Source organism: Oncorhynchus kisutch, unplaced genomic scaffold (assembly GCF_002021735.2).
Source record: "Oncorhynchus kisutch isolate 150728-3 unplaced genomic scaffold, Okis_V2 Okis07a-Okis12b_hom, whole genome shotgun sequence".
NCBI lineage: Eukaryota > Metazoa > Chordata > Actinopteri > Salmoniformes > Salmonidae > Oncorhynchus > Oncorhynchus kisutch.
The window spans coordinates 13926032-13941491 of NW_022261984.1; the positions used below are offsets into that span (position 1 = coordinate 13926032).

The 15460-nt window shown below is 46.9% G+C and overlaps 1 protein-coding gene across 2 annotated transcripts in view; it reads right to left on the reverse strand.

The window, feature by feature from the left end:
- Window positions 1-8832, reverse strand: part of LOC116360191 (sodium-dependent phosphate transport protein 2B-like) — a 30471-nt gene extending 21639 nt beyond the window's left edge. The window contains exons 1-2 of one of the 2 annotated variants that reach the window (XM_031815050.1): window positions 8711-8832; window positions 1-129 (exon numbers count right to left, since the gene is read on the reverse strand). The exon at window positions 1-129 is cut by the window's left edge and continues 4 nt beyond it. The gene's annotated coding sequence lies outside the window, so the exon portion shown is untranslated. The remainder of the gene's footprint in view (window positions 130-8710) is intronic. The other variant, XM_031815049.1, reaches the window with a different exon arrangement.
- Window positions 8833-15460: the final 6628 nt, after the last annotated feature.

Here is a 15460-nt window from a genome sequence, read left to right on the forward strand (position 1 = left end):
TGATGAAGCTGTGGAATCCCGTTTAAGGGAGCGTCTGTCTGTCCGTCCGTCCTCTCTCCGCACCTCTCAATTAATCAGGACATCTGATGGGTTCTACTCAATTTTCAATAGCTACCAGATCAACACCAGCTGCCAAAACAAACAGACACACACACACACACACACACACACACAGACACACACACACACACACACACACACACACACACACACACACACACACACACACACACACACACACACACACACACACACACACACACACACGTAAAGAATGTCTCTCCCCTATACCCTTGATACTTGATGACATGATTATGGTTAGTCTGTTATAGTAGTATTGTTGTTGTCATAGTGATTACTAACTGTTATAGTAGTATTGTTGTTGTCATAGTGATTGTTAACTGTTACAGTAGTATTGTTGTTGTCATAGTGATTATTAACTGTTACAGTAGTATTGTTATTGTCATAGTGATTATTAACGGAGGGTCATAGTAGTATTGTTATTGTCATAGTGATTATTATCTGTTAAAGTAGTATTGTTGTTGTCATAGTGATTATTATCTGTTAAAGTAGTATTGTTGTTGTCATAGTGATTATTATCTGTTAAAGTAGTATTGTTGTTGTCATAGTGATTATTAACTGTTATAGTGGTATTGTTGTTGTCATAGTGATTATTAACTGTTATAGTGGTATTGTTGTCATAGTGATTATTAACGGAGGGTCATAGTAGTATTGTTGTTGTCATAGTGATTATTAACTGTTACAGTAGTATTGCTGTTGTCATAGTGATTATTAACGGAGGGTCATAGTAGTAGAAGGTTCCTGGTACAGCCTGGACATGTTATCTTAAAGGAGGCTAAAATGATGATACTAGTACATCTTATCTATTAACACACACATCTTATCTATTAACACACACATCTTATCTATTAACACACATACAGCTACACACACACACACATACATACACCTGCACACACACACACACACACACACACACACACACACACACACACACACACACACACACACACACAGTGTCTATTTTACACATCAAACTCATCAAAACAGAGATCAAAGGTTTGTTATTCTTAGAATGAGTTGAATACTGATGATAAGAAACGGTGTCTCTAATCAGCGTTGTACAGCTTCCTGGTCTGCCTCGAGGAATGGCTGCTGTCATTCACTGGAAAGACTCGCCGCTCTCACTAAACTCAAATATCAGGGTGTTGATTTGAGTCACATGGTTTGACTCGCCACTCTCACTAAACTCAAATATCAGAGTGTTGATTTGAGTCACATGGTTTGACTCACCGCTCTCACTAAACTCAAATATCAGGGTGTTGATTTGAGTCACATGGTTTGACTCGCTACTCTCACTAAACTCAAATATCAGAGTGTTGATTTGAGTCACATGGTTTGACTCACCACTCTCACTAACTCAAATACCAGGGTGTTGATTTGAGTCACATGGTTTGACTCACCACTCTCACTAAACTCAAATATCAGGGTGTTGATTTGAGTCACATGGTTTGACTCACCACTCTCACTAAACTCAAATATCAGGGTGTTGATTTGAGTCACATGGTTTGACTCACCATCCTCACTAACTCAAATACCAGGGTGTTGATTTGAGTCACATGGTTTGACTCACCACTCTCACTAAACTCAAATATCAGGGTGTTGATTTGAGTCACATGGTTTGACTCGCTACTCACACTAAACTCAAACATCAGAGTGTTGATTTGAGTCACATGGTTTGACTCACCACTCTCACTAAACTCAAATATCAGGGTGTTGATTTGAGTCACATGGTTTGACTCACCACTCTCACTAAACTCAAATATCAGGGTGTTGATTTGAGTCACATGGTTTGACTCACCACTCTGACTAAACTCAAATATCAGGGTGTTGATTTGAGTCACATGGTTTGACTCACCACTCTCACTAAACTCAAATATCAGGGTGTTGATTTGAGTCACATGGTTTGACTCACCACTCTCACTAACTCAAATATCAGGGTGAACGTAGCCCTGTTTATTTGTGCTCTGGAACGTAAAGCCCTGTTTCTTTGTGTTCTGGAACGTAGCCCTGTTTCTCTGTGTTCTGGAACGTAGCCCTGTTTCTTTGTGTTCTGGAACCTAGCCCTGTTTATTTGTGTTCTGGAACGTAGCCCTGTTTCTTTGTGTTCTGGAACGTAGCCCTGTTTCTTTGTGTTCTGGAACGTAGCCCAGTTTCTTTGTGTTCTGGAACGTAGCCCTGTTTCTTTGTGTTCTGGAACGTAGCCCTGTTTCTTCGTGTTCTGGAACGTAGCCCTGTTTCTTTGTGTTCTGGAACGTAGCCCTGTTTCTTCGTGTTCTGGAACGTAGCCCTGTTTCTTTGTGTTCTGGAACGTAGCCCTGTTTCTGTGTGTTCTGGAACGTAGCCCTGTTTCTTTGTGTTCTGGAACGTAGCCCTGTTTCTGTGTGTTCTGGAACGTAGCCCTGTTTCTTTGTGTTCTGGAACGTAGCCCTGTTTCTTTGTGTTCTGGAACGTAGCCCTGTTTATTTGTGTTCTGGAATGTAGCCCTGTCTTTCATTTTTGTTAATTGATTTCTCCTGTGTTGGTTTTCTCACCTGGTCTGCATCAGCTCCCTGTTCAGTTCTTTCTGTTTGTATGGTTGTGAGGTATTGTTTGTTTTTGACTGCCTACCTGTGTTTGACCATTGCCTGCCTGTGAACACGATTCCTGCCTTCTGCGAAGGCTTAATTAACATCTGCCGTGCTCTGCGTGTGAATCAACCCCTTTTTCTCCCTGAGTATTCATTTCAGAATACCCGACCCAATAACGGAATGGATTCAGCGGAGCTACAATGGCGCCTAACCCAGCAAGAGGAGCTTATTGAGGAAATCTGCCATCTTCTCCGACAGCCTATCCCTTCTCCTCCGATGCCAGGTATCATAACCATCTTCTCCGACAGCCTATCCCTTCTCCTCCGATGCCAGGTATCATAACCATCTTCTCCGCCAGCCTATCCCTTCTCCTCCGATGCCAGGTATCATAACCATCTTCTCCGACAGCCTATCCCTTCTCCTCCGATGCCAGGTATCATAACCATCTTCTCCGACAGCCTATCCCTTCTCCTCCGATGCCAGGTATCATAACCATCTTCTCCGACAGCCTATCCCTTCTCCTCCGATGCCAGGTATCATAACCATCTTCTCCGCCAACCTATCCCTTCTCACCCGATGCCAGGTATCATAACCATCTTCTCCGACAGCCTATCCCTTCTCCTCCGATGCCAGGTATCATAACCATCTTCTCCGCCAGCCTATCCCTTCTCACCCGATGCCAGGTATCATAACCATCTTCTCCGACAGCCTATCCCTTCTCCTCCGATGCCAGGTATCATAACCATCTTCTCCGACAGCCTATCCCTTCTCCTCCGATGCCAGGTATCATAACCATCTTCTCCGACAGCCTATCCCTTCTCCTCCGATGCCAGGTATCATAACCATCTTCTCCGCCAGCCTATCCCTTCTCACCCGATGCCAGGTATCATAACCATCTTCTCCGACAGCCTATCCCTTCTCCTCCGATGCCAGGTATCATAACCATCTTCTCCGACAGCCTATCCCTTCTCCTCCGATGCCAGGTATCATAACCATCTTCCCCGCCAGCCTATCCCTTCTCCTCCGATGCCAGGTATTGTAACCATCTTCTCCGCCAGCCTATCCCTTCTCCCCTGATGCCAGGTATCATAACCATCTTCTCCGCCAGCCTATCCCTTCTCCTCCGATGCCAGGTATCATAACCATCTTCTCCGACAGCCTATCCCTTCTCCTCCGATGCCAGGTATCATAACCATCTTCTCCGACAGCCTATCCCTTCTCCTCCGATGCCAGGTATCATAACCATCTTCTCCGCCAGCCTATCCCTTCTCACCCGATGCCAGGTATCATAACCATCTTCTCCGACAGCCTATCCCTTCTCCTCCGATGCCAGGTATCATAACCATCTTCTCCGCCAGCCTATCCCTTCTCCTCCGATGCCAGGTATCGTAACCATCTTCTCCGCCAGCCTATCCCTTCTCCTCCGATGCCAGGTTTCATAACCATCTTCTCCGCCAGCCTATCCCTTCTCCTCCGATGCCAGGTATCGTAACCATCTTCTCTGCCAGCCTATCCCTTCTCCTCCGATGCCAGGTATCATAACCCAGCAAGAGGAGCTTATGGAGGAAATGTGCCATCTTCTCCGCCAGCCTATCCCTTCTCCCCTGATGCCAGGTATCATAACCATCTTCTCCGCCAGCCTATCCCTTCTCCCCTGATGCCAGGTATCGTAACCCATAGCCCTCCTTCGTTCATACCCATGTCTGGAAAATATGACGGTTCGACCTGGGAAATGTCAGGGATTTCTGATGTAATGCAGCAAATACATTGAGCACAACCCCACTAACTTCACCACCGATAAGAGCAGGGTGGATTTTGTTTGTCTCTACTGACCCGGATTGGGCCACCGCCAGATGGACTGCCAACAGCACAGAACTCCGATCCGAGACCCGTTTCCACACCCTCTTCAAAGAGGTATTTGATCACTCTCCCTCCGGTCGCCCTATAGGAGACCTCCTCATAGAACTTAAATTCTCCATCCCAGTATTGATGACAGTGAAGGGGGTTACCAAGTCCGTAGAAGGCTCGATAGATTCGGGAGCAGCAGGTAAATTCATCGATCAACAGCGAGTACAAGAGCTTGACATTGATCTAACACCTGTCACCTTCCATTAAGGATTAACACCCTGGACTGGCAGCCATTAGGCACGGGCTTCATCACGCACCTGACCACAGAGCGTCACCCCTCCCTTAAGGATTAACACCCTGGACTGGCAGCCATTAGGCACGGGGTTCATCACGCACCTGACCACAGAGCGTAACCCTCCAGATTGGAGTCTTCCACACCGAAACCATTCAACTCATGTAACTCTCATCCCCCAAACAGCCACTCATCCTCGGACACCCTGGCTTTGTGGTCATGACCCTGCCATCTCGTGGAGACAAGGTGAACTACTGTCCTGGTCTTCTTCCTGCTTCACCAGTTGTCTCAGCCTACCCTGCAGAGCCACCACCATAGAGGACCCTGCCTCGGCAGTGCCACCCACCATACCATCTGAATACACCCAGTACAGCAACGTCTTCAGCAAAGTCAAGGCCTCCACTCTGCCACCACATCGCCCAGGGGACTGTGCTATTGACTTACTCCCTGGAGTGTCCCCACCGAATGGCCGTGTTTACCCCCTATCGATCCCGGAAAATGAGGCACTGGAGAACTACATTGATGAATCACTCAAAAGGTTTCCTTGGTCCTTCATCGTCCAGCTTCTTCTTCGTCGGAAAAAAAGAGCGGTGGTCCCTGTCCATGTATGGATTATCGTTCCCTGAATGACGTCATGGTCAAGAACCGTTTCCCTCTTCCTCTGATCCCAGCGACTCTTGAACAAGTGGGCCGTGCCGACATCTATACTAAACTCGAACTGCGAAGTGCATATAACCTTGTCCGTATACGTGAAGGTGACGAATGGAAAACCTTTATCACTGCTCGAGGACACTACGAATACCTGGTTATGCCCTACGGCCTTACGAATGCCCTCGCTGTCTTCCAATCCTTTATGAATGAGGTTTTCCAGGAAATGATCAACCGCTTTCTCATCGTCTACATTGATGACTTCCTGATTTACTCCTACTCCCTGAAGGAACACATAAAGCATGTGCAAAAGGTTCTTCAACGGCTCCTTGACCATAACCTTTTATGTGAAGACTGACAAGAGCGCCTTCCATGTGAACTTCCTCTGCTTCCTACTGACACCTGGAGGGGTCCGCATGGATGAGGACAAAGTCACCGCCATCAGTAATGGGCCCAAACCCACCACCGTTAAGGAACTCCAACGTTTCATTGGGTTCTCCATCTTCTATCACCGGTTCATTCGGAACTTCAGTTCTACTGCCGCTCCCCTCACTGCCCTTACCAGACAAAAGACCGGGACCCTTCAATGGACTGATACAGCCCTGACTGCGTTCAGCTTGAAACATCTCTTCATCTCAGCTCCTGCCCTTCTCCAACCAGATCAGACCCTTCCTTTCACCCTGCAGGTGGATGCCTCCGAAGTAGGAGCCACACTCTCTCAGCGGGTGGGAACACCTCCCACATCACATCCCTTTGCCTTCTTCTCCAGGAAGTTATCCCCCGCTGAGAGGAATTACGGTGTGGGGAACAGACTTCCTTGCCATCAACATGGCCATCGGAGTGGCGCCACTGGTTGGAGGGCGCACAACATACCTTTTTCATCTTAACACATCATCGTAATCTGGAATATTTCAGAGGGGCCAAGAGGTTAACTCCAGACAAGCCCGCTGGGCTCTTCACACACTTCCATTTTCATGGTACTTACATCCCTGGAAAGAAAAATGTGAAAGCGACGCTCTCTCCCGCCAGTTTGACCTGCCGACCAGTAACTCAGACTCTACACCCATTCTTCCTTCCTCTTGCATTATGGGACCGGTACAGTGGGAGGTTCACTCTGCCATACAAGAGGCCCTAACCTCAGACCCGGCTCCTCCTGAGACACCAGCTGGGAGGAGTTATGTGTCAGCAGCTGTTAGACCCCAGACTGATGCAGTGTTGTCACATGTCCTTGGGGTCAGAACATCCGGACATTACACGAACCACCGAACTTCTAGCCCGGAAGTTCTGGTGGTCCTCACTGGCATCCAACATAAGGGATTACGTACTCTCCTGTCCAGTGTGCCTACTCTCTTGTCCAGTGTGCCTGTCCAGTGTGCATACCAAAATCCCTCATCTCCCTTCTGGGAAGCTTCAACCTTTGCCAATCCCTCACAGACCCTGGTCCCACATAGATGTTGACTTCATCACAGACCTTCCTGAGGCAGAATGTAGTGTCAGTCCATGACCGCGTCGAACCAGCCTGCCGGACCTCTAGGCGTCTGCCTCTGCTCCCCCGCCCGCTCCACCCTCCGGTGCCGTTGTGTCGTCAGGAGCCTCCCTGGGGGGGGGGGGTACTGTAAGGTTCTGGAACGTAGCCGTGTTCCTTTGTTCTGGAACGCAGCCTTTGTTCCGTTGTTCTGGAACGCAGCCTTTGTTCCGTTGTTCTGGAACGTAGCCTTTGTTCCGTTGTTCTGGAACGTAGCCTTTGTTCCGTTGTTCTGGAACGCAGCCTTTGTTCCGTTGTTCTGGAACGTAGCCTTTGTTCCGTTGTTCTGGAACGCAGCCTTTGTTCCGTTGTTCTGGAATGTAGCCTTTGTTCCGTTGTTCTGGAACGTAGCCTTTGTTCCGTTATTCTGGAATGCAGCCTTTGTTCCGTTGTTCTGGAACGTAGCCTTTGTTCCGTTGTTCTGGAACGTAGCCTTTGTTCCGTTGTTCTGGAACGCAGCCTTTGTTCCATTGTTCTGGAACGTAGCCTTTGTTCCGTTGTTCTGGAATGAAGCCTATGTTCCGTTGTTCTGGAACGTAGCCTTTGTTCCGTTGTTCTGGAACGTAGCCTTTGTTCCGTTGTTCTGGAATGCAGCCTATGTTCCGTTGTTCTGGAACGTAGCCTTTGTTCCGTTGTTCTGGAACGCAGCCCTGTCTTTCATTGTTGTTCATTGATTTCCCCTGTGTCCGTTTCTCATCATCTCCCTAATTTAGTTCAGTTCTTTCTCTTTGTCTGGTTGTGAGGTATTGCTTTGTTTTTTTGACTGCCTACCTGTGTTTGACCATTGCCTGCCTGCGACCACGATTCCTGCTTTAATAAACATCTGCTGTGCTCTACGTGTGAATCTACACATTTTTTATTCCCTCCCTGAGCATTTATTACACACACGGTTTGACTCACTACTCTCACTAACTCAAATATCAGGGTGTTGATTTGACCAACACCCCTTTTCTCCATTGTTCTAATACAAATTACTTTACTGACAAAACACACAACCCTCTTTTTGATTGGAGGGAAGAAACACATTGTGTCTCTGTGATTTAAGTTGGAATTGAAAGTTAATGTACATAATTTTTTTTACACACATCTTCTACCACAATTCAGATTGTTCAGATTCTGCAAGGCACACACTTTTTCTTCCGGAAAATGACCCTTTCTAGTTTGCAACAGAATAATATGAATCAAAACCAATGACATAACACAAGGCACAAAGGGTATGAAAAAACTGGAGTTACCGTAAATCCTAACCAAAAAAACTGTAGTTACCGTAAATCCTAACCAAAACAAACAGGAGTTACCGTAAATCCTAACCAAAAAAACTGTAGTTACCGTAAATCCTAACCAAAACAAACAGGAGTTACCGTAAATCCTAACCAAAAAACAGGTGTTACTGTAAATCCTAACCAAAAAACAGGTGTTACTGTAAATCCTAACCAAAAAACAGGTGTTACTGTAAATCCTAACCAAAAAACAGGTGTTACCGTAAATCCTAACCAAAAAACAGGTGTTACTGTAAATCCTAACCAAAAAACAGGTGTTACCGTAAATCCTAACCAAAAAAACTGGAGTTACTGTAAATCCTAACCAAAAAAACTGGAGTTACCGTAAATCCTAACTAAATTATCTTCACAAAGCAATACTCCATAATCCTCTACCTCTGTCACACAGGTCCATACACCCATCCACACAGAGTAACTCTATATAATATTCTGTAGATGACTGAGTGTCCATGTTGTCAGAACTCACCTGAAGCAGAGGCACTGTGTCTGTGGTCTCCGCAGCTACTGGTGACAGGTCGATACCTCAGAGACAAACCTGCTTCAGGTAGACAGCAGTCAGTCAGTCTGTCCCCCCCCCCCCCTTCTCTCTCTGACTGTCCGAAGGAATTATCTCGGCCTTGGTGATGTCGGCAAGCATACGTGCGGCGTCCTCAGATATCCATGTGAGACGCCTGTCGTTACCTGATTACCCGGGTCTTATCTGGTTCCGTGGCGATGAGATCTCTGTGCATGAGGTGCAAAGTGTGATGAAATCTCTCCTCCTGCCCTCTGACTCCAGACTGCCTCGGCTGGTACAGTAGAGAACACATCTACAGCACCCTGTCTAACCTGCCTCAGCTGGTACAGTCGAGAACAGCACCCTGTCTAACCTGCCTCAGCTGGTACAGTAGAGAACACATCTACAGCACCCTGTCTAACCTGCCTCGGCTGGTACAGTAGAGAACACATCTACAGCACCCTGTCTAACCTGCCTCAGCTGGTACAGTAGAGAACAGCACCCTGTCTAACCTGCCTCAGCTGGTACAGTAGAGAACACATCTACAGCACCCTGTCTAACCTGCCTCGGTTGGTACAGTAGAGAAGACACCTACAACACCCTGTCTAACCTGCCTCAGCTGGTACAGTAGAGAACACATCTACAGCACCCTGTCTAACCTGCCTCAGCTGGTACAGTAGAGAACACATCTACAGCACCCTGTCTAACCTGCCTCAGCTGGTACAGTAGAGAACACATCTACAGCACCCTGTCTAACCTGCCTCAGCTGGTACAGTAGAGAACACACCTACAGCACCCTGTCTAACCTGCCTCAGCTGGTACAGTAGAGAACAGCACCCTGTCTAACCTGCCGCAGCTGGTACAGTAGAGAACAGCACCCTGTCTAACCTGCCTCAGCTGGTGCAGTAGAGAACAGCACCCTGTCTAACCTGCCTCAGCTGGTACAGTAGAGAACACATCTACGACACCAGGTGTAATCAGGTGTAGTCTCCGGCTGTTCTCTGTTGCAGGTAGACTGGATCTGGAATCTACACCTGACTGTCCTGCTAGAGAGATGATCTTCCGACCTGTTGTTTCAGGTGAATCGAAACCACACCTGTGCTCAGTTTTACCTGTGCAGGCCTCTCTGTTACCTGGGTAGGTCTCTCTGTTACCTGGGTAGGTCTCTCTGTTAACTGGGTAGGTCTCTCTGTTACCTGGGTAGGTCTCTCTGTTAACTGTGCAGGCCTCTCTGTTACCTGGGTAGACCTCTCTGTTACCTGGGTAGGCCTCTCTGTTACCTGGGTAGGTCTCTCTGTTACCTGGGTAGGTCTCTCTGGTACCTGGTTAGTCCTCTCTGTTACCTGGGTAGATCTCTCTGTTACCTGGGTAGGTCTCTCTGTTACCTGGGTAGGTCTCTCTGTTACCTGGGTAAACCTCTCTGTTACCTGGGTATCCTCTCTGTTACCTGGGTATCCTCTCTGTTACCTGGGTAGGTCTCTCTGTTACCTGGGTAGGTCTCTCTGTTACCTGGGTAGGTCTCTCTGTTACCTGGGTAGGTCTCTCTGGTACCTGGGTAGACCTCTCTGGTACCTGGGTAGACCTCTCTGTTACCTGGGTAGGTCTCTCTGTTACCTAGGTAGACCTCACTGTTACCTGGGTAGATCTCTCTGTTACCTGGGTAGACCTCTCTGTTAACTGGGTAGGTCTCTCTGTTACCTGGGTAGGTCTCTCTGTTACCTGGGTAGACCTCTCTGTTACCTGGGTAGACCTCCTCTCTGTTGTGCATAGGATGGTATTCTCTCTCTCTCTCTCTCACACACACACACACACACACACACACACACACACACACACACACACACACACACACACACACACACACACACACACACACACACACACATAGGGGAGTTCTGGAAGGCCAAGGTTCATCCTATACACTGATAGACAGGACATAAGACAGGTGTGTGTGTGTGTGTATGTGTGTGTGTGTGTTCCCTGGAGCGGCCCTAGTCAACTCAGCGGATTCAGACATCATCAGGCGTGTGCCAGAGGGTCAAGCTTTGTCATTATGGCACCCTATGCCCTTTATTGTGCACTACTTCGGACCAGGACCCAGTGCACTATGTAGGGTATAGGGTTCGTCCACTCAGTCATCATTCATGTCTACTATGTAGGGTGTAGGGTTCGTCCACTCAGTCATCATTCATGTCTACTATGTAGGGTGTAGGGTTCGTCCACTCAGTAATCATTCATGTCTACTATGTAGGGTGTAGGGTTCGTCCACTCAGTGATCAGTCATGTCTACTATGTAGGGTGTAGGGTTCGTCCACTCAGTGATCAGTCATGTCTACTATGTAGGGTGTAGGGTTCGTCCACTCAGTCATCATTCATGTCTACTATGTAGGGTGTAGGGTTCGTCCACTCAGTCATCATTCATGTCTACTATGTAGGGTGTAGGGTTCGTCCACTCAGTGATCAGTCATGTCTACTATGTAGGGTTCGTCCACTCAGTGATCAGTCATGTCTACTATGTAGGGTGTAGGGTTCGTCCACTCAGTGATCAGTCATGTCTACTATGTAGGGTGTAGGGTTCGTCCACTCAGTGATCAGTCATGTCTACTATGTAGGGTGTAGGGTTCGTCCAATCAGTGATCAGTCATGTCTACTATGTAGGGTGTAGGGTTCGTCCACTCAGTCATCAGTCATGTGCTGGCTGAGGATGTTGATTGATTATGGAACCAGAGTGAAAACCAGGGGAAACCATGCACCGCTGTTTTCAACCGCTCAATAATTATATCAAACACACAGGTTTGAGGATTATCAGCTGGTCCTAGATCTGTGGTTAAGTTCACATCTAATGGTTTAAGTTAAGACAACCATGACGATCCCATAAGGAGAGGATACGCACACTGTCACCAGGGTTCTGGTCACTAGTAGATCACTATATAGGGAATAGGGCTCTGGTCACTAGTAGTTCACTATATATAGGGAATAGGGTTCTGGTCACTAGTAGTTCACTATATAGGGAATAGGGTTCTGGTCACTAGTAGTTCACTATATAGGGAATAGGGCTCTGGTCACTAGTATATCACTATATATAGGGAATAGGGCTCTGGTCACTAGTAGTTCACTATATATAGGGAATAGGGCTCTGGTCACTAGTAGTTCACTATATAGGGAATAGGGTTCTGGTCACTAGTAGTTCACTATATAGGGAATAGGGCTCTGGTCACTAGTATATCACTATATATAGGGAATAGGGCTCTGGTCACTAGTAGTTCACTATATAGGGAATAGGGTTCTGGTCACTAGTAGTTCACTATATAGGGAATAGGGCTCTGGTCACTAGTATATCAATATATAGGGAATAGGGCTCTGGTCACTAGTAGTTCACTATATAGAGAATAGGGTTCTGGTCACTAGTAGTTCACTATATAGGGAATAGGGCTCTGGTCACTAGTAGTTCACTATATAGGGAATATGGCCCTGGTCACGAGTAGTTCATTCACTTTATAGGGAATAGGGCCCTGGTCACTAGTAGTTCACTATATAGGGAATAGGGCTCTGGTCACTAGTAGTTCACTATATAGGGAATAGGGCTCTGGTCACTAGTAGTTCACTATATAGGGAATAGGGCTCTGGTCACTAGTAGTTCACTATGTAGGGAATAGGGCTCTGGTCACTAGTAGTTCACTATATAGGGAATAGGGCTCTGGTAACTAGTAGTTCACTATATAGGGAATAGGGCTCTGGTCACTAGTAGTTCACTATATAGGGAATAGGGCTCTGGTCACTAGTAGATCACTATTAGGGGAATAGGAACCTGGTCACTAGTAGTTCACTATTAGGGGAATAGGGCCCTGGTCACTAGTAGATCACTATTAGGGGAATAGGAACCTGGTCACTAGTAGTTCACTATATAGGGAATAGGGCCCTGGTCACTAGTAGTTCACTATATAGGGAATAGGGGTCTGGTCACTAGTAGTTCACTATATAGGGAATAGGGCTCTGGTCACTAGTAGTTCACTATACAGGGAATAGGGCTCTGGTCACTAGTAGTTCACTATATTGGGAATAGGGTTCTGGTCACTAGTAGTTCACTATATAGGGAATATGGCCCTGGTCACGAGTAGTTCATTCATTTTATAGGGAATAGGGCTCTGGTCATGAGTAGTTCACTATATAGGGAATAGGGCTCTGGTCACTAGTAGTTCACTATATAGGGAATAGGGCTCTGGTCACTAGTAGTTCACTATATAGGGAATAGGGCTCTGGTCACTAGTAGTTCACTATATAGGGAATAGGGCTCTGGTCACTAGTAGTTCACTACATAGGGAATAGGGTGCCATTTTGTTGGCTTCCTATATCAAACTCTCCTGGCAACCTTGAGATTAAAATATGCTGGGCTGTACTGCCACCTAGTGGGGGGTCTGGTAAATACACGTGTCTCCACAGACCAAACATTTGCTCCATTCATTAACTAATAAAACACCTCTTGGATTCAGGCAACAATCTCCTCCAGCATCATCGGCTGTGCCCTGCTGTTAACAGGAACAATCTCCTCCAGCATCATCGGCTGTGCCCTGCTGTTAACAGGAACAATCTCCTCCAGCATCATCGGCTGTGCCCTGCTGTTAACAGGAACAATCTCCACCAGCATCATCGGCTGTGCCCAGCTGTTAACAGGAACAATCTCCTCCAGCATCATCGGCTGTGCCCTGCTGTTAACAGAAACAATCTCCTCCAGCATCATCGGCTGTGCCCTGCTGTTAACAGGAACAATCTCCTCCAGCATCATCGGCTTCACCCCTCTTTTAACAGGAACAATCTCCTCCAGCATCATCGGCTTCGCCCTGCTGTTAACAGGAACAATCTCCTCCAGCATCATCGGCTGTGCCCTGCTGTTAACAGGAACAATCTCCTCTAGCATCATCGGCTGTGCCCTGCTGTTAACAGGAACAATCTTCTCCAGCATCATCAGCTGTGCCCTGCTGTTAACAGGGACAATCTCCTCCAGCATCATCGGCTGTGCCCTGTTGTTAACAGGAACAATCTCCTCCAGCATCATCGGCTTCGCCCTGCTTTTAACAGGAACAAGCTCCTCAGAGAGGCCCAAGGGGCCATGGTTACTAGTAGTTCACTATATAGGGAATAGGGCTCTGGTTACTAGTAGTTCACTATATAGGGAATAGGGCTCTGGTTACTAGTAGTTCACTATATAGGGAATAGGGCTCTGGTCACTAGTAGTTCACTATATAGGGAATAGGGCTCTAGTCACTAGTAGTTCACTATATAGGGAATAGGGCTCTGGTCACTAGTAGTTCACTATATAGGGAATAGGGCTCTGGTCACTAGTAGTTCACTATATAGGGAATAGGGCTCTGGTCACTAGTAGTTCACTATATAGGGAATAGGGCTCTAGTCACTAGTAGTTCACTATATAGGGAATAGGGCTCTGGTCACTAGTAGTTCACTATATAGGGAATAGGGCTCTGGTCACTAGTAGTTCACTATATAGGGAATAGGGCTCTGGTCACTAGTAGTTCACTTTGTAGGGAATAGGGCCCTGGTCACTAGTAGTTCACTATATAGGGAATAGGGCCCTGGCCACTAGTAGTTCACTATGTAGGGAATAGGGCTCTGGTCACTAGTAGTTCACTATATAGGGAATAGGGCTCTGGTCACTAGTAGTTCACTATATAGGGAATAGGGCTCTAGTCACTAGTAGTTCACTATATAGGGAATAGGGCTCTGGTCACTAGTAGTTCACTATATAGGGAATAGGGCTCTGGTCACTAGTAGTTCACTATATAGGGAATAGGGCTCTGGTCACTAGTAGTTCACTTTGTAGGGAATAGGGCCCTGGTCACTAGTAGTTCACTATATAGGGAATAGGGCCCTGGCCACTAGTAGTTCACTATGTAGGGAATAGGGCTCTGGTCACTAGTAGTTCACTATTTAGGGAATAGGGCTCTGGTCACTAGTAGTTCACTATATAGGGAATAGGGCTCTGGTCACTAGTAGTTCACTATATAGGGAATAGGGCTCTGGTCACTAGTAGTTCACTACATAGGGAATAGGGCTCTGGTCCCTAGTAGTTCACTATATAGGGAATAGGGCTCTGGTCACTAGTAGTTCACTGTATAGGGAATAGGGCTCTGGTCACTAGTAGTTCACTATATAGGGAATAGGGCTCTGGTCCCTAGTAGTTCACTATATAGGGAATAGGGCTCTGGTCACTAGTAGTTCACTGTATAGGGAATAGGGCTCTGGTCACTAGTAGTTCACTATATAGTGAATAGGGTTCTGATCACTAGTAGTTCACTATATAGGGGACAGGGCTCTTTGTTTTTGTGTGTGTCTGTGTCTGTCTCAGTGTGTGTGTGAGTGAGTGTGTGTGTGTGTGTGTGTGTGTGTGTGTGTGTGTGTGTGTGTGTGTGTGTGTGTGTGTGTGTGTGTGGGTGTTTGTATGCCTCAGTGTGAGTGTGTATGTGTGTGTGTGTGTGTGTGTCTGTCTCTGTGTGTGTGTGTGTGTGTGTGTGTGTGTGTGTGTGGGTGTGTGTGTGTGTTTGTATGCCTCAGTGTGAGTGTGTGTGTGTGTGTATGTGTGTTTGTCTGCCTCAGAGTTTGTGTGTGTGTCTGTCTCTGTGTGTGTGTGTGTGTTCAACCAACCAATCCTGTGTGTGTGTGTGTGTGTCTCTCTGTCTCATTGTGTGTTTGTGTGTATGTGTGTGT